The 24,858-nt window shown below is 31.2% G+C and overlaps 1 long non-coding RNA gene across 1 annotated transcript; it reads right to left on the bottom strand.

The window, feature by feature from the left end:
- Window positions 1-246: 246 nt before the first annotated feature.
- On the bottom strand, window positions 247-24,271 carry LOC145269611 (uncharacterized). The gene is made up of 3 exons (XR_013865133.1): window positions 24,005-24,271; window positions 7,492-7,605; window positions 247-1,571 (listed from the first exon to the last, which is right to left on the bottom strand). It is a non-coding gene; the product is annotated as an uncharacterized LOC145269611 (long non-coding RNA).
- Window positions 24,272-24,858: the final 587 nt, after the last annotated feature.

The raw sequence follows: 24,858 nt of genomic DNA, 5'->3' as shown, positions 1-24,858 counted from the left end.
TTTCACAAGAATATGGTTTCTCTCCAGTATGTGTTCGTGTATGAACAACCAAACCTTGTTTACTTGTAAAAGAAGAGCTACATACTTCACAACAATAAGGTTTCTCTCCAGTATGTGTCCGCATATGTTGCAACATGTTTTGTTTCTGTGTAAAAGAAGAGCCACATACTTTACAAGAATATGGTTTCTCTCCAGTATGTGTTCGTAAATGAATAGCCAAATATTGCTTACTTGTAAAGGAAGAGGCACAGAGTTCACAAGAATATGGTTTCTCTCCAGTATGTGTCCGTATATGAACGGCTAAATAGTATTTACTTGTAAAAGTAGAGCCACATACTTCACAAGAATGTGCTTTTTCATCAGTATGTTTTTCCATATGCATGGACAAATATTGTTTACTTATAAAAGAAGCGCCACATACTTCACAAAAATATGGTTTCTTTCCAGTGTGTGTCCGAATATGAATCGCCAGATATTGATTACTTTTAAAAGAACAGCCACATATTTCACAATAATATGGTTTCTCTCCAGTATGTGTTCGCATATGTTGCGAGATGTGTTGTTTCTGTCTAAAATAAGAGCCACATATTTCGCAAGAATATGGTTTCTCTCCAGTATGTGTCCGCATGTGTTGCACCATACTTTGTTTCCGTGTAAAAGTAGAACTACATAATTTACAAGAATATGGTTTCTCTCCGGTATGTGTTCGCATATGACTGCCTAAATATTGCTTACTTGTAAAAGAAGAGCCACATACTTCACAAGAATACGGTTTCTCTCCAGTATGTGCTCGTATGTGAATAGTTAAATATTTTTTAGTTGTAAAAGAAGAGCCACATACTTCACAAGGATATGGTTTTTCTACGTGAACTGATTTAGTGCTCATTTTAAAAATTTAAATATTTACGATTGTTTAGTTGAATTAGTTATATATATATATATATATAGTATGCTCCTGTGTGCCAGCTCACCATAAAACCAGAATAATTCACGTCAAATGATTGATGAATACTGAACATATATGATAGATCCAGTGAATGTTTATGCATTTTTTATTTTATTTTAGATTTACAAATAATGTGTATAGATTTTCACACTTCAGTTATAAATCGTTTTCTGTGTATTTTAATGGATAGTTCTAACAAATCCATTTTTGCAACTTATTATTAAAGTCTCACATAAGTTTTTATTATTCTACTAGTAACTGCATTTAAGAAACTCTTACTGAGTTTATTAATCATACGCACTTGTGATTAGTACAATAATTATTTATTTCAACTAGTACAATATTTAATAAGCCTAAGAATAGAAGAAATACATACTCAGTTGTCAGGATTTTTTTTCCAAGTATTTTCATAAAATTCTATTTTATAAAACAAAAACTTGTATAATTCAGAAAGATATGATTTCTCTTGTTTTCCGGCTTTTTGCATTGATTTCTTGGAAGTAGATGTGTTTGCATAGGAAGCCTGTGTTTGCATATGATTGACTAAGTCATGTTTCCTATTAAAAGAAGAACCAAATATATCACCGGCTTTTAACTTTGTGCAACTTGCATTACACTGGATACTCTGCAAAATAAAATAAAGACAAATTTCACAAAATAATATAATTTCATACATGTTTTTTGCAAAATAAAGATGTTCATGTGTATACACAGTTATTTTTTACATGAATAAATCAGATATAGACGTCTGCATTGTGAACTGTGAGTTACAGGCACAAATAATCATGCACTATTTTCTAAACTCATTTTTGATCTCAGTAAAAATATAATCCAGATATTTGTTGCAATGCTTATCTATGCAGAAAATGAATTCTTTTTCATAGATATTAAACTAAATATCCACAAAATTCCTCAGTGACTTTAAAAATTAAACAATATATTTTTTCTTAATTTACAAAATTTTATAGATTATAAAAATTTTTATTTTTTACATAGGAGTCACAACTTATCAAGGCCCGGAAGCCACTCAGGGATATGGGTTAAAGAGTGTACAGTAGTCAATGAAACAATACAATAGTAACCATTGGAAATTTGGTAAATTGGATTATTAAAAGGGGAGGGTTCATCTAGAATTTGTTTACATAGGACTTGAAGACAACCATATTGTAGTCAGCGGGAAAGCAAGCAAAAAGAAGAGAGTTCCACAGGTGTGCAGTTCTAAGAAAGAAGCTTTGTTCAGAGATAAAGCACAGATCAAGAGTGGGAGAATGTATTGATAGTGTTTTCAGCTAGACGAGATCATCACATGAGAATTTGGTGAGGGGGCACCACAGATTGGACCTCAGACGAGTACTCGCCATGAAAATAAGGATAAAGCAGAGACATGCTCGCAACGTCTCTTCTGTGAAGAAAGTGAGCACAGGGAAGAGAAGAGAGCATCTTCTTGTGAGATACAAATCTATTTTGAAGTCTGTCAAGGCAGGATAAGGTCTGTCTAGCAGCTTCTGCCCAAATGTCGTACAGAACTCCATCATTGGAATTACCTGGTTCTTATATAGGTAGAGAATTGCATCAGCAGTTAGATATCTACTGGAGCAGTAGAAGGATCCCACCATGTTTTTAGCAACTTTAGTAATGGATTTGATATACATGTTCCATTTCAGATGAGGAGTAAAGGTGGAGCCCAGAAGCTTGTCAAAACATGAGGTTCCTCCAAGATGAGAGCCATTCATTTCAATTCATGTCAGATGAGGATCAGATCATTGATAATGTAAACATAGAAGCCTGGTCATAGATGCATTAAAAGTAACCAGCCACCTCTTTCCCCATTGTATTGTATGCTCAATATCAGAGAAGAGAGAATCAGAGAATTAACCGTTTACAGCCTTTGATATGTTGCCATAGATGGTAGTGTCATCAGCATACATGCCTATGAATGATCTAAGGGTGTGATTTGGAAGATCATTGATAAAGATCAGGAAGAGAGTTGAGCCCAGGATGGACCACTGAGGGACTCCAGCATTAATACTATGAGCTTCTGATTACTGCTCATCAATCACTACTCTTATCAACCTATCAGAGAAATAATGTAAAAATTGAGAAGACATTTTCAGCTATACAGCACCTGGAGATTTTGTGAAGTAAACCGTTATGCTATACCCTACCAAAGGCTTGATATGTCAAGAGCAATTGCCATAGAAAAGAAGCCTCCATCAAGAGATTTACTAATCCTATGCGATATAACCATAAGCACATCTGCTGTAGATCTGGCAGAATGGAAACCATATTGCATGTAACTAAGAAGGTTATTGTTGCTGAGGTGGTTGACTACTTCTCTATTTAACACAGATTCCAGTAACTTACTCATGATGCACAGGAGACTTATTCGTCTGTACTGAGAGGGAGATGACAGATCACCTGAATTTTTAAGTACACAGCATACTAATGAGATTTTCCCGGGTGTTGGGAAGCAATTCTCCTTAAGACAATGCTTAACCATCTTTGTAAATATGGGAGCTAGTTCTGGTTGATGCTTTTTCAGCAGTATAATTGGATTGCGGTCAGGGCCAGTAGCTTTACTGGAATCAAGGTTTTTGATTAGCTTGACAACATCACACACAGATATTTGTATGTTACATAGCGTGTTTTCTGATACAAGAGGAAATACTGGGGATCGATGACTTTGGTCACATATGGTAAAATTAGTTGCAAAGTTCTTGGAAAAGAGTTTGGCTTTGTCTGATGCTGATGAGTTACCTCAGGTGCTTTAATGATGGTAGGTGTAGAGCAGGTGCTTCTGTTAAGTATCCTGTTTGCTACTTGCTAAAACTGGTTGGAACCAAGCTGATGTTTTGCTACTTTGGACTTAACAGACTGATCATACAACTCTCTCGCACTCTTTATTACTCCTTTACTGTAGTTGCTGGTGGTTCTGAATGCACCCTTAGTCTCAGTACATCTATTATGTTGAAAGCGATAGTTCTTTCAGAGATGCATCAATATTGTATTTATGATTTTTAGTTTTCGACACCTTTTGACTAATATTTCTCGATATATGAAATAAATCTTGCAATTTTTCTCAATGCAAATAAATGTTTGAACATAATGTTTAAAAATTCTAAGGAATTGAAGAATATATAAATCACTATAATTTCGCTGATAAAACATAATCAAAGAAAACTCATTCACCTTTTTCACAGAAAAAATTAAAAATATTTACAACAACCAAATAAAACAGCCATTTTGCAATGTACATCCTAAAGAGAGGATTCATTTCTCCACTGACGGTGGGTTAATACCCGAAAGGACCTTTGGAATTAAATACATCCCATAGTTAAAATTCAGGGAGATAAATGAATAAATGTATATTAAAAAATATATATATATATAATAAATAAAAAAATAAGAAAAATATTGAATTATCCATTATAAGAATAAATATACATGTAAAAAAATATTTTTTTTTTTAAATATTGAATTATTTATTTATTTATCTTCTCACAACGACTGTACATTCCTGCATTGTTCTAAAAATACATTTTATTCTCTAACAATGCTTCAAGCCAACTACACCTTACTTAGAAATATCTGATATGCAGGTAAAAAATCTGACTATTCTTTTCCTGTGCTTTTTTCAATTTTTTCATTTATGTCAAAATATTTCATTAGTTCATATATTTACCTGTACTAAATAAGTTTTGTTTTCTTTTAAAATGATTTTCACTTTAATCAAAAATGAATAAGAAAATGAAGCCGTCTCAAATTTATGTATCCATAAAGAAAATAAGATTTAGTAGAAGGTTAAAAATGTAATAAACCGTCATTATTGATGAGAAATATTTTTGTATATTTAATAAAATATTTAAGAAACACACGTTAGATTATTTCTATTTTTATGACTTGATTACATCAGTAAAATTACTTTTATTTACACACATATACAAGCTGATTATCATTTTATATTATATCAATTTTTATAAAAATAAGTTTTTGTGTAATTGCCATTGAAAATAAATCATTTGCAATTCTGGTGACTCGGTTTTTTAATTATAAACGCATAAATTTAATGCTGCAAATTTATACAGTTGTAAAACAGTCTATCAACATAAGGTCATTTGTGTCATGTATAATGGCTTGGCTACTTGTAATAAATATAGGACATTTTGCCTCTATAAAAACAATTGTAATTAAACTTATACAAATGTGAGCCGACCGATTGCTTCTCAGAAAAAAGCCTTTCTCGGACATACACGAAAATGCACACACACACACAAACATTTTCGCTTTTATATATATAGATAATTGTGGAAGGCCAGCTTAGCTTGGATCTTCTGAGGAAAACAGAAGCAATAAAAGCAGATTCCTTATTTAGCAGACTAAATAACAGATTGAATCATGGGAAACAATAGGTTGAGCAAGAATACAAGTACAGAAAGGGTTAAAATGTAATGTTGTGACATGTATCAAAAAGCATGGCCAGTAAGTTGCACTGGAAGTATGCAAGCGGGGATGTTATGTGTCAGGTGTTCTGGTTTGAGCAAGTTTAGTTGAGTTGGACCCTATAAGCTGAAGAAGCAGGATGGGCTAAATGGGACAGTCCATGAGGGAGGTGACAGTCTCAAAATGGAGGCAGATAACCCACAGGCCAATAGTCATCAGTCAGTCCATTTCTGCTGACAGGATGCCCGAGAGTGAATAAAATATAAAAACATATATCGTCTTGGGTCCCTGTCTTCAATCCTCTTCAGTAAAGTAGATTCTGGCTCCCCCATGGACGGTTGGTGAATCCTCAAGAAGCGGCCAGCAACAGACAGGTATGTCATCTAGGTTATGTGTATTATATACACATATTCACATTAGATGACTCACATGCTGTTTGGATAGACATTTAGGATATGGGGACAACAGTCCCTTTTATCTCAAACACAGTGTATATATACACAGATACATGTATATGGCATGTTAATAAAGAATATATATACAATTTAGTCTATGACAACACAACATATGTGGATTTGATGATAACTTTTCTAAGGTTGGATTAGCTGTGAATATGATTCTGTAAATAAATAATTGTCGTTAACAAGTAAAGCACTGTATGAAAGGTTGTATATTATCACATGGTCAGTTTATTGTTACGTGCACAAGCTATTACATTTTTATTACATTATTTGTTGATAAAACAAAAGATTTTTTACAAAAAGAAATTGTAGAACATTGAAATATTCAGTATTTTTAAAAAATATGAAGTTTAAAACGTATTCACATTTTTTTAAAGTAAATATCATGATGGAGAAAAAATATAAAGCAATTGTAGTTATTCCAATTTTAACTTCATAAAAAACAATAGAGATTTCATGATTATGGGATAAAAATTGACGATTTAATGATTTTATATTATAGAACAAATACTGCAGATTTCCAGATTTTATGGCCTGTTCATGTGGCATTATAGTACAATGACTGCCGTCCTGCAGAAGATAAAACTATCTCAGTAAGGCCACTTATTGACAATTGTGGTTCCCCAGACTTTTTTTCTATAAAATGAACTATGGAAATTTCATGAAATTCAGTAAAGATTTCCGAGTTCCAATGGAAGATTCCCAAGTTCAAGATACTTTCAGATGTATCTTGTACCTCTAGAAGGCCACCATTCGCCCATGTATGGAGTATTGTTGCCACATTTGGGCTGGTGCATCTGCTACTTGTCTCTCACTACAAGACAGGGTTCAAAAGAGAGTCACCAACCTGATAGGTCTAGAACTGTCATTTAAGCTTCAGCCTCTGGCCCATCGATGAAATGTTGCATCCTTCTGCCTGTTCTAAAAGTATTTTAATGTTGAATGCTCTGACAAAGCACTTGTACTCCGACAAAGCTGACAAGCAGCAAAATCCCCCCCTACAGAGTAGAGATCCCGATATGTAAAAGAGCTTTCAACTCCAATAGTTTCTCTCCCAGAACTGCCAGACTTTGGTACTCCCTTCTCTCCCAGAACTGCCAGACTTTGGTACTCTCTTCTCTCCCAGAACTGCCAGACTTTGGTACTCTCTTCCGGGTCCCTGCTTCCCCACATGTACTGACATACAGAAGTTCAAGTGTAAAGTGAACAAACATCTTGCTGCCCAACTCCCTACATAGTACCGCAATAGCTTATGTCCCTGATAGTAGCCTCCTACATCATAGTGGCAATGTGCCTTGTTTGAGGTGAAAATGAAATAAACGTTATGAAAATACTCAAAAATGAAAACAGTATTTCTAAAAATACAAATAAATATAAAGCATCAATCCTAATCTCAAAAATTTAGAAATATAATACCATTTTTTTTTTACTTTATCTTATTAAAACTTACATGGTTCAAAATTTAATTTTAAAATATTACTAACGGTGTCAATTTCTGAGCAGAACATTCATAAAGTGTGTGGTGTTAAAATTAATTGACCTTACAAAAATTTACAATTGAAAAAAAAAATTAAATTAACACATTTAAAATAATCATTAAAGAATTAATGAAAATCAAAAATTTTTACAATTAAAAATAATTACCTGTTATTAAAAGAATATTTTATTCTTAAGCCGTAGGTTTTCTTTAAAGGTCATGAAGCTGTGCTTGAGAATTTCGACAATAGATATAAGCAGTTCAGATTTTCTAGAAGAAGTCTGCAAAAATAATAATTTTGGTTTAATACAATAAAAAAACGTGAAACATTCTAATTTCTCATTATTATAAACATATTCAAAAATTAATGTTTTTACACCAAAAAATATATCTTTCATTGATGATGTTGCAACTGATCAGAACATTCCTAAAGGTTATAGTGTTGAAACTGACCTCACAGAAACCTACAAATCAAAAAAAAAAATAAACGTAATTAAAATAATTATTTAAAAAAGAAAAAAAAACACTAAAAATTTTACAATAAAAATAATTAACAGTTATTCAAAACAATTTGAACATTAAGCAGTCTGTTTTCTTTAAAAGTTACAAAAATATGCTTCAACATGTTGGTTATAGGTATATACAATTAAGATTTAATCTATATAATTTTAAAACTCAAATGACCTTGTAACGGGTGTTGTAACCCAACATCCGGTTTACAACTTTCAGTTGTGCATGCATAAACATAAACCCATAATAATCAACGTGACAATAAAATATATTCTTTTACTTTGTACGTTTTCAGCGTCCCAATTTATTTTCCGCATTTAAATTATTCAAATAAACAATTGTTAATACTTTCTGCTTTTTTACATTATTCATTTCAATATTACATTTAAGTAATTTTTAATTTATTTTCCATTTTTAATACACCTTTCTTAAAAAAAACATTCATAGATTTTCTTCTACACTACCAACATAAATAAATAATCCCGAAAATATGTTTTTTTTTAAATTTGCGTTACAAATAATCAACACGACAATAAAACATATTGTTTTACTGTGTTCGTTTTCAGCATCCCACTTTTTTTTTCACCTTTAAATGAAAAGATATATCAAAATTTGAATTTAACTTTAAGTATTATGGTATATGTTCAGTGCTCATTTATCTATAATTATTGCAAACCACTTATAATTCAATGGCTATAAGTTTTTTTTTCAAAAATAAAAAATTATAAACAGAACAACTCATAGAAAGCTATCTATATTCTTTTTCATTTTAATATACTTTCATAGAAATATTTCTAAGTCACAAAAAACTATTTTCTTTACATCACAAGTATCACGCTCATACATTAATTCTAGCTATAATATATATATAAATATTAATATAGCTAATATAACATACTGATCCAACGGGTCACAGGAAGTCTGGTAGTAAATAAGTCTGTAAATAATAATTTTAATTTAATACAAGATTTGATGAATTACGTTAAAAATGTATTCATAAAACGTCTAGTATAAAGATGTTATACAAATTAATCACTACAGTATTACTAAAAATATTTTGTATAATCAAATCATTCTTAGACAAAACAATGATCCAGGGTGTTGTTGTTGATCCTATATATAAACAACATGACATGATGTTGTTGATCCTATATATAAACAACATGACATGATGTTGTTGATCCTATATATAAACAACATGACATGATGTTGTTGATCCTATATATAAACAACATGACATGATGTTGTTGATCCTATATATAAACATGACATGATGTTGATCCTATATATAAACATGACATGATGTTGTTGATCCTATATATAAACATGACATGATGTTGTTGATCCTATATATAAACAACATGACATGATGTTGTTGATCCTATATATAAACAACATGACATGATGTTGTTGATCCTATATATAAACATGACATGATGTTGTTGATCCTATATATAAACAACATGACATGATGTTGATCCTATATATAAACATGACATGATGTTGTTGATCCTATATATAAACAACATGACATGATGTTGTTGATCCTATATATAAACAACATGACATGATGTTGTTGATCCTATATATAAACATGACATGATGTTGTTGATCCTATATATAAACATGACATGATGTTGTTGATCCTATATATAAACAACATGACATGATGTTGTTGATCCTATATATAAACATGACATGATGTTGTTGATCCTATATATAAACATGACATGATGTTGTTGATCCTATATATAAACATGACATGATGTTGTTGATCATATATATAAACAACATGACATGATGTTGTTGATCCTATATATAAACAACATGACATGATGTTGATCCTATATATAAACATGACATGATGTTGTTGATCCTATATATAAACATGACATGATGTTGTTGATCATATATATAAACAACATGACATGATGTTGATCCTATATATAAACATGACATGATGTTGTTGATCCTATATATAAACATGACATGATGTTGTTGATCCTATATATAAACAACATGACATGATGTTGTTGATCCTATATATAAACATGACATGATGTTGTTGATCCTATATATAAACATGACATGATGTTGTTGATCCTATATATAAACAACATGACATGATGTTGTTGATCCTATATATAAACATGACATGATGTTGTTGATCCTATATATAAACAACATGACATGATGTTGTTGATCCTATATATAAACATGACATGATGTTGTTGATCCTATATATAAACATGACATGATGTTGTTGATCATATATATAAACAACATGACATGATGTTGTTGATCCTATATATAAACAACATGACATGATGTTGTTGATCCTATATATAAACATGACATGATGTTGTTGATCCTATATATAAACAACATGACATGATGTTGTTGATCCTATATATAAACATGACATGATGTTGTTGATCATATATATAAACAACATGACATGATGTTGTTGATCCTATATATAAACAACATGACATGATGTTGTTGATCCTATATATAAACATGACATGATGTTGTTGATCATATATATAAACAACATGACATGATGTTGTTGATCCTATATATAAACATGACATGATGTTGTTGATCCTATATATAAACATGACATGATGTTGTTGATCCTATATATAAACAACATGACATGATGTTGTTGATCCTATATATAAACATGACATGATGTTGTTGATCCTATATATAAACAACATGACATGATGTTGTTGATCCTATATATAAACAACATGACATGATGTTGTTGATCCTATATATAAACATGACATGATGTTGATCCTATATATAAACAACATGACATGATGTTGTTGATCCTATATATAAACATGACATGATGTTGTTGATCCTATATATAAACATGACATGATGTTGTTGATCCTATATATAAACAACATGACATGATGTTGTTGATCCTATATATAAACATGACATGATGTTGTTGATCCTATATATAAACAACATGACATGATGTTGTTGATCCTATATATAAACAACATGACATGATGTTGTTGATCCTATATATAAACAACATGACATGATGTTGTTGATCCTATATATAAACATGACATGATGTTGTTGATCCTATATATAAACAACATGACATGATGTTGTTGATCCTATATATAAACATGACATGATGTTGATCCTATATATAAACAACATGACATGATGTTGTTGATCCTATATATAAACATGACATGATGTTGTTGATCATATATATAAACAACATGACATGATGTTGTTGATCCTATATATAAACATGACATGATGTTGTTGATCATATATATAAACAACATGACATGATGTTGTTGATCCTATATATAAACAACATGACATGATGTTGTTGATCCTATATATAAACATGACATGATGTTGTTGATCCTATATATAAACATGACATGATGTTGTTGATCCTATATATAAACAACATGACATGATGTTGTTGATCCTATATATAAACATGACATGATGTTGTTGATCCTATATATAAACATGACATGATGTTGTTGATCCTATATATAAACATGACATGATGTTGTTGATCATATATATAAACAACATGACATGATGTTGTTGATCCTATATATAAACAACATGACATGATGTTGATCCTATATATAAACATGACATGATGTTGTTGATCCTATATATAAACATGACATGATGTTGTTGATCATATATATAAACAACATGACATGATGTTGATCCTATATATAAACATGACATGATGTTGTTGATCCTATATATAAACATGACATGATGTTGTTGATCCTATATATAAACAACATGACATGATGTTGTTGATCCTATATATAAACATGACATGATGTTGTTGATCCTATATATAAACATGACATGATGTTGTTGATCCTATATATAAACAACATGACATGATGTTGTTGATCCTATATATAAACATGACATGATGTTGTTGATCCTATATATAAACAACATGACATGATGTTGTTGATCCTATATATAAACAACATGACATGATGTTGTTGATCCTATATATAAACATGACATGATGTTGATCCTATATATAAACAACATGACATGATGTTGTTGATCCTATATATAAACATGACATGATGTTGTTGATCCTATATATAAACATGACATGATGTTGTTGATCCTATATATAAACAACATGACATGATGTTGTTGATCCTATATATAAACATGACATGATGTTGATCCTATATATAAACAACATGACATGATGTTGTTGATCCTATATATAAACAACATGACATGATGTTGTTGATCCTATATATAAACATGACATGATGTTGTTGATCATATATATAAACAACATGACATGATGTTGTTGATCCTATATATAAACAACATGACATGATGTTGTTGATCCTATATATAAACATGACATGATGTTGTTGATCCTATATATAAACATGACATGATGTTGTTGATCCTATATATAAACAACATGACATGATGTTGTTGATCCTATATATAAACATGACATGATGTTGTTGATCCTATATATAAACATGACATGATGTTGTTGATCCTATATATAAACATGACATGATGTTGTTGATCCTATATATAAACATGACATGATGTTGTTGATCCTATATATAAACATGACATGATGTTGTTGATCCTATATATAAACATGACATGATGTTGTTGATCCTATATATAAACATGACATGATGTTGTTGATCCTATATATAAACATGACATGATGTTGTTGATCCTATATATAAACATGACATGATGTTGTTGATCCTATATATAAACAACATGACATGATGTTGTTGATCCTATATATAAACATGACATGATGTTGTTGATCCTATATATAAACATGACATGATGTTGTTGATCCTATATATAAACATGACATGATGTTGTTGATCCTATATATAAACATGACATGATGTTGTTGATCCTATATATAAACAACATGACATGATGTTGTTGATCCTATATATAAACATGACATGATGTTGATCCTATATATAAACAACATGACATGATGTTGTTGATCCTATATATAAACAACATGACATGATGTTGATCCTATATATAAACATGACATGATGTTGTTGATCCTATATATAAACAACATGACATGATGTTGATCCTATATATAAACAACATGACATGATGTTGTTGATCCTATATATAAACAACATGACATGATGTTGTTGATCCTATATATAAACAACATGACATGATGTTGATCCTATATATAAACATGACATGATGTTGTTGATCCTATATATAAACAACATGACATGATGTTGTTGATCCTATATATAAACAACATGACATGATGTTGTTGATCCTATATATAAACAACATGACATGATGTTGTTGATCCTATATATAAACATGACATGATGTTGATCCTATATATAAACAACATGACATGATGTTGTTGATCCTATATATAAACAACATGACATGATGTTGTTGATCCTATATATAAACAACATGACATGATGTTGATCCTATATATAAACATGACATGATGTTGTTGATCCTATATATAAACATGACATGATGTTGTTGATCATATATATAAACAACATGACATGATGTTGTTGATCCTATATATAAACAACATGACATGATGTTGTTGATCCTATATATAAACAACATGACATGATGTTGTTGATCCTATATATAAACATGACATGATGTTGTTGATCCTATATATAAACAACATGACATGATGTTGATCCTATATATAAACAACATGACATGATGTTGTTGATCCTATATATAAACAACATGACATGATGTTGATCCTATATATAAACATGACATGATGTTGTTGATCCTATATATAAACATGACATGATGTTGTTGATCATATATATAAACAACATGACATGATGTTGTTGATCCTATATATAAACAACATGACATGATGTTGTTGATCCTATATATAAACATGACATGATGTTGTTGATCCTATATATAAACAACATGACATGATGTTGTTGATCCTATATATAAACAACATGACATGATGTTGTTGATCCTATATATAAACATGACATGATGTTGATCCTATATATAAACAACATGACATGATGTTGTTGATCCTATATATAAACAACATGACATGATGTTGATCCTATATATAAACATGACATGATGTTGTTGATCCTATATATAAACAACATGACATGATGTTGTTGATCCTATATATAAACAACATGACATGATGTTGTTGATCCTATATATAAACAACATGGCATTAATAATGTAAGTGAACCCTCAGTATTCATCTTTGGATATTTATTTTTTCAGAATAACAATATTATATTTTTTTTACTTTTTCTTATTAAAACTTTCATGGTTTCAACTTTTTCTTTTCAAAAATATTACAGACAGCATTATTTTTAGCAGAATATTCACAATTAAAAAAAATAAATATCACACAAATTAATTGATGCTACAAACATCTACAAATCAGAAAGATAAAATAAACACACGATTTAAAAAAATTATTAAAAACATAAGGAATACTAATTATTTAGAAATAAAACTAAGTAACTCTTATTTAAAAAAAACTATTTAAACATTGAGCAGTCTGCTTTTTATAAGTGTTGTGGTTGCAAGGTTGAACAATAATTAGTAAGGAAATACAATGAAGACGCAAACAACAAGATAACGCAATAATAAGTGTATTAAGAAAAGGTATATTTACAATATGTACAAATGACGGTGTCGAGTCAGAGAGTCTTGGTGGGAGGACATGTACGCTCTTCGGCGTCACTTCCGGTGGCATTTGAGTAAGACACACCAAGGCCAACCTAGGCTTGCCATTTATAGTGTTATGTTATTCGCATATGCAAATAAGTGGTTGCCACCACAACAATAAGTTAAGAAAATATGCTTTAGTATTTGGACTATAGGTATATACAGTTCAGATTTATTAGTAAATAAGCCTGATCATAATAAATCAAATAATTTTAATACAAGATTTGATGAATTACGTTAAAAATGTATTCATAAAATGTTTAGTATAAAGATGTTATAGGAATTTATCACTACAGTATTACTAAAAATATTTCAAATAATTCTGAGACAAAACAATGATCCAGGGTGTTGTTGCTAACCATATATATAAACAACATAACATTAATGCAAGTGAGCCTCAAGTATTGACCTTTGGATATTTATTTTTACAGATTTTTATAAACGAACTCCTTGATGCAATTGAGTTTTAGATAAATATTTACTGGTTACTCTATGTTCTGTTCTAGACATCTGGGGGGAGATAAATGCACATATATCCAACATAATGATCAAATCCTTAGAGGATAACGTCTAGTTTGTAGTGGAATTAGATGATAAATTGCTAGTAAGAGAAGCCACTTTCCTTCAAAAGTTATGAGAAACTTTTTCCACAAGCTATTCCCATTGCTAATAGGAGCATACCTGAATGTCCGTAATTCAAACTTATTAAAATCTCATTTAACATGAAGTAGAATCAATTATACATGAAACTGAACCAATTAAATGTGAACTAGAATCAATTTAATATGAAATTAAATCAACTTAACATAAAATGAAATCAATTTAATATGAAATAAATTAAACATGAAATAAAATCAATTAAACATGTAATAAAATCAATTAAACATGTAATAAAATCAATTAAACATGAAATGGAATCAATTAAAAGGAAAAGAAATCAGTTTAACATGAAATGAAATCAATTTAACAAAAAATAGAATCAATGAAAAATATAGATGAAATCAATTTCACATGAAATAGAATTTAAAATGAAAAAAAAGTAGAATTCCATGGATGCTGTAAGAGTTGGGCCTCTTATACTGTGCTAGATAACATCTTATATTTGCCAGTAATCCTGCATATGTACAAAACCATTAAAATAATGTAATAAATTTGCAACACTTAATTCGCACTAGCTAAAGGTTACATAAATGAAAGTGGAAAAATTTTATACAAGTTTTTACTTTTTAAGAAAGATAATTAGTATTATGCCACAATTTGCACTAACTTTTCATCTTTTACTCCCATGTATTATCTTAGCTAATAATCACTCGGTTCATTGTCCTTCCAAATAAATACAAACACTCCCGTCATATCTCTAAAGCCTGAAAACTTCAACTTCTCAAATCATATTTAACAATAATGCAAAATTCTTTTTCTCTTACTGAACACTCGACATGGTCCAAACTAATTGCACTAACTTTAAACTTTTTTTAAAAGCGTTTGAAAATACTTTACAACATAAACTGAACTTATTCAGCTAGGTAGAAAAGAGGCATCTATTGTCTTTTGTTACAATTATTTATCGACTATTTGTTATTTTTTTACTATCTTTTTGGTTAACCATCCTTCAAACTCGATATATAATCGATTTTTCCCAGTACATTTTTATTTCAGGGGGCATTCCAGCCTGTATAGTTTAAAATACGATGTAAGCACTCCCCTTAATTTAAATATATTTTTTTCTTGATCAAAGTGTAGGAAATGAAACAGTCGAAAATTGTTAAAAAAGAAAGCACAACAACAAAAAAACTTATACCAAATGCAGTAAAATTTAATTATCTACCGATCTGTATACTGTTAACATGCTATTATGTATTTTTGTTTCTAATTTCAAAATATGTTGTTCAAAGTGATTTAAAAAAAATAATAAACAAAAGGCTGCTTATCACTTTACCTGCTTAATTCCTGAAAAGTTGTATACAGATAACTTATTACAAACATAAACCCTAAGTTCGAGTTGTACTCTCAACTTAGAGTTAGCGGTAATCATAGATGTTTTACATTTTTTAAAGAATGATGTCTTTAACTTTTAAGCAACAAGCTATTTGTTGTAAAGACAGTGGAAAGAAAGGAAATAAAAAGAACTTACATTTTCAGCACGAATAAAAGATACTTAAATTTTACTGCATTTGGTACCAGGTATGTGTTGATTTCTGTTATTGTTTACAATTTCTCTACTGCACTTTAGGGATTGACTGTGGTTTTCCCGCTTATGTAACATAGTCATTACCCTCTCTCAAACCCCCATGCCATCTGGTATAGTCAAAAAGGAACAAATAAACAAAAATAAATAAATCAAACATTTTTTTTTTCTATTTTAACATAAGGTATTTATTATCGTTACTTTTCAAACAATGCCTGCTTCTTACTGTTACATAGTCAAGGATATAGTGTTCATATAAACATATACATTGAATGCATGTAGTATCATAGTTTATAAACTAGAAGAATGTATAGATGTGTCATACCTTTTCTTTATCTGGAGTTCTTTCACTGCTGGGCTCTGTAATAAACATGCAACGACCAACACCATTACCGATTAAGACACCTGTTTTTTTTTTCTTTTGTGAAACCGCAAAATAACACTTCATATTTTTAAAATATAAATTTATTTCAGCTGTCTTAATGATCTTCACAAGGAGTCTGCGTATGTCTTTATATGATTGTTTTTCAGCCCCACTCCCGAAATTTTAAGAGCTCGTCTGTTCATTTTAGTGACCAGACTCAGACTCCTCAATTCAATCTTCCTATCCTGTTGGATTTGAAGACATCCAAGTTGTAATCAGATGGGAAACAGGCAAACGGAAGAGAGTTCCACAGGCGTGCACTTCTAGAAAATAAATTTTGGAGTTGGAGTCAGTCCTTTGGAAGCGAAAGAAAGCACATCAAACGCTGTAGATTCCAAATTTGAATACCTGACGCCATCATCCTTCGACAAGTCAAATGAATAAAGAATCATCATTTTGTTTTTGTAACTGTTGTCATGTGTCATCTTTCAACACCCAAAAGGTAATGTGTTAAACATCTTATTATGAACATTGTGTAACCTTTACAAGACTATGTATTTCCCCTCCCTCTGTGTTATAAGAACTGTACATCCATCACCCTTCTCTCTAATATATGTTACAAGGAAACCTCCCCCCCCTTTTATAAATGTCTTGTCTCCCTCATCATTACTATCATGTAATATGCGTCCCCTGTCATATATGACCCTGTTTATGAAACCCCCACCTGCTATATAACAATATTTCCGATGTGAGAATTTGATTAAAGTACTTCATATATTTTAAGTGATATTTGATCAGTTCCGTTATGTCATCCTGAAAAGCACACATATCCTAATGCATGATCCCTGTTACGTATGCAACTGTTGAAGGTTATTTTGTTTATTTTTAACTTACCTAATTAATGTAAACTTTAATAATTCCCAATATAAACTATTCTAACAATATTACTAGATAGGCAGATAAATAGATAGACATACAGATCATGATTTAAATTTTAACCATGTTATTATCTAATGTAATGATTCAGTTTGTCTGCCATGAGATTAACAAAACCCTGTCACCTCGACACCAGCTTAAAAGTCTCTCATTAGCAGTCTCACCCGGCATACATTTTTTTTCTATTAAATTTTCACCCCACACAAGGCATATTGCCACTATGATGGAGGGGGTTACTATCAGGGACATAAGCTACAGGGATGCTATGTAGGGAGTTGGGCAGCAAGATGTCGGTTCACATTACACTTGAACTTCTTCTGGGGAAGAAACTACTGGAGTCGAAGGCTCTTTTACATCTAAGGATCTCTACTGTGAAGGGGTGGGATTTAGTTGCTTGTAAGGTTTGTTGGGGGTATTTACCTCAAGGGGGTAGAAGTGCTTGCAGTTCGTCAAAGCAAGCACTGTTAAAGTACTTGTAGAACAGGCAGAGGGATGCAACATTTCGTCGCTGCTCCACTAAGTGCTGTTCTGTTTTTACTTGTCACACACACTTGCTAATTTGCATAGTGCTTAAACAGTTACTGCTGCTAATATCTTTCGCTAGCCATCTATCCTTCGGCTGCTGCCATTCTCATACACGCCCATACATACTCCTTTACATTTACTTGCCTTTCTAAGTAACCAATGTTCATACTTTTTTAATCTATTTTATCAATCTTTTCCAACATTTGTCAGCATGAACCACCTTTTCAAAAGACAACATATGTGTATTGCATTTATTTTTTAGCAAACATTAAAAACAGAAAGAAACTTTTTCACGTGTGAAAAAAAAAATGTTTTTTTCCTACAATGGCAAAGCAAGACACAAGGTCAGTTTTTAATACAGTGAAACCCCTGCTAACTCCAAAAGGAGGTTTTCGGGATTGGTGCAACTTTTTTTTATTCCTCTATTTTGACAGATTTCTCCTTTGACAAAGGACAGAAAAGATAAACTATAGTATCAGAACAGATACTATACTTTAATGTTAATTTTATTCAGAAAAGTCAAAAAATAATACAAATTAACCAAAAATAAAAAGATATTCTAAAATTGGTAAATAATTTAAATCGTAACGTTTTCTTCATTTCCAAAATATTCAGAGCAGACAATAATATATTCGATTGTGAATGGTGGTGAGCATGAAAAGTGCTGCCCAATTTAATCTAAAGTAATATCCTTATTTGCAGAGCTTTATAATAGTTTAGGACTCTAGACTGTTTAGATTTTCTTTTGCTATGGGAGATAAATTCTGCATGGTTTACTTTTTTAAGGTGATTTAGTATTGTTTTATGACATTGTGAGTCAGACTACGGTTAGACAGATGTTTAGTTAGAATGTCCTAGAAATGAGGGATCATTTTAAAAAAATTATATGAAAAAATGATCCCTGACTTATAATTCTAAAATATTTTTTCGGAATATTCACACGTAATTGCCTAAAAAAGCAGAATCTCATCTTTTGGAGGAGGAGAATAGGTAAGGGCCCTCATTTGCTTTTAAATAGAGATATAATGTATTTTTAAAATGACAAACTTAATGTATTTCGTTTATATATATTCTAGGTATGTGCAAAATGAATGCTAAGGCTTAAAATGTATAAACATTTTAAGCCTTCTCTTTACTTAAAAATTCAACAAAAGTCAAGAAAGTAACTACTACAGTTTATCACCGAAAATGAAGACACAATTTTTTCGGGCACCTGTCATCAGACTAAGAGGGAGAAATCAGTATTTTAAACTATGACTGAAGCATAAAATAATGAAAACAAACTAAATATTAATTACTTCCGGAAAGAACTAATTACTACATGCCCCAGCGTAGTATAACCTCCCCATGATTAGAACGGCTTTCTGAATGAATACGCCATATAGCAAAAGCTGTTTTTACATGAAGAGGTTGGAGGGGGGGGGAGGATTATACTACGTTGGGGCATATAACAAATAGATCTTTCTGGAATTAATTAATATCTAGTTTAATTGTTTAGTTATTTATTTTATGCTTCGGTCATATCTTTTTTTTTTTTTACATAGGCATCACCACATTATCAAGGCCAAGAGGCCACTCAAGGATAAGGGTTAAAGAGTGTACATTAGAAATTGGACAATATAGTAATCATTAGTAATGAAAATTTGGTAAATTTGATAACTTATATGGAACGGCTCATCAAGAACTTATTTACGTTAGACTTAAAGATAACCATATTGTAGTCAGCCGGAAAGCAGGAAAACGGAAGACAATTCCACAGGCGTGCAGTTCTAAGAAAGAAGCTCTGTTCATGGAATCTACGTTTAGGTTTAGGCACAGATAAAGAGTGGGGGGAATTTTTGATAGTGTTTACAGCTAGACAAGTGTTTCTTGTGAAAGTTTGGCGAGGGGGGACCATAGATTGAAGCTCATTCGAACACTTTCCATGAAAATAACGATACATCAGAGACAAACTCGCAACATCTCTTCTGTGAGATAGAGGTTGCAAGGAAGAGAAAAGGACATCTCCTACGAGGCTACGAAGTCTATTTTGAACTCTATCAAGGCAGGCCAAGTCCTTTCTAGCAGCTCCTGCCCAGATGTGGCAACAGTATTCCATCCTTGGACGTACCTGGCTCTTATATAGATAGAGAATAGCATCAGCAGTGAGATATCTACAGGATCGATAGAAAGATCCCACCATTTTTCCAGCGGCCTTGGCAACAGATTTGATGTACGTGTTCCATTTAAGATCAGGAGTAATGGTCAAGCCCAAAAGCTTGTCAAAACTTGAGGCCTCCTGAAGACGAGAGCCATTTATTTCAATTGATGCCAGATGTGGGTCAGAATGTTGATGATGTAAAGAGAGAAGCTTGGTTTTAGATGCATTAAAAGTAACCAGCCACTCCTTACCCCATTATACTACATGCTCAAGATCAGAGGAGAGAGAATTGGAGAGAACTTGGTCGTTTATTGTCTTAGATGTGCTACCATAAATGGTAGTGTCATCAGCATAGATGTCTACAAATGATGTAAGGATGTGATTTGAAAGATCATTAATATAGATCAGGAAAAGAGTTGGGCCCAGGATGGATCCCTGAGGGACACCGGCATTAATACCGTGAGCTTCTGATTTTTGCCCATCAACTACTACTCTTATGAACCTATCAGAAAGAAATGATTTAATAATTGAGAAGACATTTCCAGCAATACCATAGCTAGAGATCTTATGAAGTAAACCTTTATGCCATATCCTATCAAAGGCCTTAGATATGTCAAGAGCAATTGCCCTAGAAAGGTTGCCTCCGTCGAGAGATTTGCTAATCCTATAAGATATAACTGTAAGCACATCTGCTGTAGATCTAGCAGAACGGAAACCATATTGAGTGTCACTAAGAAGGTTACTTTTGTTGAGATGGTTGATTACTTCTGTATTTAACACAGATTCCAGCAACTTACTCATGATGCACAGGAGACTTATTGGCCTGTACTGAGAGGGGGATGAGCGATCACCTGAATTCTTAAATACAGGGCATACTGATGAGATTTTCCAGGGAGATGGGAAACTATTCTCCTTGAGACAACGTTTAAACAGTTTTGTAAGTATGGGCGCTAGTTCAGGTTGAAGTTTTTTGAGTACTATAATTGGAATACCGTCAGGGCCAGTTGCTTTACTGGAATCAAGGTTTTTGATTAGCTTGGCAACATCACGTACAGATATACGTATATCACATAGCGTGTTTTCTGATACAGGAGGAAATATTGGGGGTTGGCAGCCTTGATCGCAAAGGGTAGAATTAGCTGCAAAGTTCTTGACAAAGAGTTTGGCTTTGTCTGATGCTGACGAGATTACCTCAGGTCCATTGATAATAGTTGGGATGGAGCACACGCTTCTGTTCAGGATTCTGTTTGCTATTTGCCAAAACTGGTGGGAACCAAGCCGCTGCTCAGCTACTTTGGACTTAACAGATTGAGCATACAACTCTCTTGCATTCTTTATTACTTTCTTACAATGGTTGCTGGCAGTCCTGAAAGCGGCTTTAGTTTTCATACATCTATTACGTTGGAAACAGTGGAAAAAGTGATTTCTGTGCGCAATGGCAGCAGCACATTCTGGAGAGAACCATGGCTGGCTGTTAGGTTTTGCTGAAACTTTTTCGAGGGTATGAAACAGTCAATACCTACAATTAACCATAGTTTAAAATATTGATTTCTCCCTCTTAGTCTGATTACAGGTGCCCGATAAAAAATGGTGTCTCCATTTTCGGCGATAAACTGTAGTAGTACCATTTTTTTAATAAGAAAATATAATAAAAACAAATAAAAACAAAATGAAAATAAAATAAAAACAAGCATGAAATAAGAGTATGAATTAAATTCAATTAAAGAAATAAAAAAGTAAAAAATAAAATACACGCTAAATTAAAAAAAAAGTGTATGAGATATATATATATATATATACGAAGAAAATGAAAGAAAACCTCAGGGAGCAGCCATTAAATTAAAACCCATTTACACGGGGTCCAAGTTCCTCGTGAAGCAGCCATACATTTAGGAAGTGAATAAGTTTAAAATAAAAGTTATATTCTTTCCAAGTTGGTTTGCTCCCAACAATTCCTCATCTACACATGCATGCGTCTGGGACTCTATTATTTATTTTCTGTTAGTATCCGTATTCTCAACCTCCTTTTCCACAAAACTGTTATTAAAAATAAATATTTCCTATAAACATTGATATTTTCGGTAATATTTACTGAACCGTGAAATATCTTTTTATGATGTTTTGTAGAAAATAACTACCTACCTGCCATCGCGGCTTGGATGATCAGAGGAAACGGTAGCCTTCATTAGTTTATTTATTTCTATAGCTTTATCTTCTGGGAATTCCCCATATTATTTTGATCAGTTTTTAGCAGCGTGGTTTAAAGGGGTATTTTTTCCATTCATGTATTTTAGGCCGTTAGAAATTGTGCTGCTTCTTCAGTTTATTGCCGAAATTGAAGACGCCATTTTTTTCCACGCACTTGCTAGTAAAATTAAAGGGATATATCATTATCTGGCCAAGCGATTACTTCCGGAAAGGGAAATAATAAATTTGTTATTAATTTATTATTTTACACGCATATAGTGGAGTCATATCTAGCCGAATTCATGTGGCGACAAAAGTTTGGAGACAGTCTGCTAAGAAGTATTTTAGAGTTGATTAAAGAACTGTACCCACTTCCCAGTTAAAATAAAAACAAACAAAAAAAAACAAAACAAAAAAAAACACTTCCCGTTAAAAAAAAACAATCATTTAAATTAATTTATTGTTTAAATTAATTTGTTTAAAATTATTCATTTGTTCGAGAGAAAAAAACAACTATTTTTTACAAATACAATTTAAAATTATATTTTTTTATGCAAACTTTTCAATCAATGTTTTTACAATTATTTTGATAAATTTTTAAACCATTATGAACATGTCAGTTCATTTTCTGTTTTTAATTAAAAAAATATATATATAAATATATATATCCATGAAAAACATTCCCGCTCTCATTAATTAAATCGAAACATTTTCAAGTAAACAATTATTTTATTGCGTGAAAAAAATGTATTATTTCCCTTTCCGGAAGTAATTATTCGGCCAGATATCCCTTAAATTTTACTAGCAAGTGCGTGGGAAAAAATGGCGTCTTCCATTTCGGCAATAAATCGAAGAAGCACCGAAATTGTGTTAGCGTGCGTAATAACTAAACAATATACTTGCGACGTTTTCAATATAGTTTTAAAGTATTCGCACACAAAAGCATTTTTAAAACAATTAGAAATATTTCTATAGTACCTTCTTCATTTATATGCAATCCTCGAACGTTGACTCCTTTCTATATCAAAAAGAACATCTAAAAGCAATTGTAATACTTACTTTCTGTTTGGAAATCTGCTTTTAACAAAGTACGAGATGAGTTAAAACGAGACGAGTTTGACGGGTGAAAATCAAAATTTAAAGATGGCGACTGGAAAAGCAAGTTCGCAGAAAATTAAAAGAATCATTTTCATTTTTTGTGATTTCAAGTTTTGTTTTTATTTTTTTTTTATTTTGTATTGTATTAAATTTGCTTTTATTTTTTATTACGTGTTGTGTTAAATTAAAATTATGATTTTATTGTTAAAAATTGTTGGTGATTACGCATGTTATGGTTGCTTTTTGAATACGTCATAAACGTTAGGCACTACGATTTTTATGTAATCTTTTCCAAAATATACACATAATCTGGTGACGTCATCAATTGATGCGCTTGATGCACGCAAAACGGTGAACGATTTTTTTAAAATTATTATTTACTACTGTAATTTAATTTAATAGGAATTTATTTTACATTCAAATAGTTTACTTAAAGATTAAATTATCGAAATGTAAAAAAATATATTCATCATTTGGTAATCGTGAAGAAAGAGAGAGCCTGTTTCCTCCGTTTGACTATAGGTGGCGTTAATGTCTGTCCACCCAGTTACGGAAGCACAAAATGTATATAATGGCACCGTTGAAATAAAAATAAATGTTTAATTTTAAACATTTTTTTGTTTGTTTTTTTTTGCAAACATATTTAAGTTTTTGGGGGGGGTTTTTCAAACATATTTACGTTTTTTTTTTGTTTTTTTTATTTTTGCAAACATATTTAAGTTTTATTTTTCCAAACATTTACGTTTTGTTGCTGGTTTATTTTCAAACATTTACGTTTTTTTTTTTTGTTTTTACGTTTTTTGTTTTTACGTTTT

The sequence above is a fragment of the Euprymna scolopes genome, chromosome 45 (genome assembly GCF_053919585.1).
Source record: "Euprymna scolopes isolate OS-2025 chromosome 45, ASM5391958v1, whole genome shotgun sequence".
Taxonomy (NCBI): domain Eukaryota; kingdom Metazoa; phylum Mollusca; class Cephalopoda; order Sepiida; family Sepiolidae; genus Euprymna; species Euprymna scolopes.
Note: the sequence above shows the minus strand (reverse complement) of the source record. Positions and strands in the feature narration are given on the sequence as shown.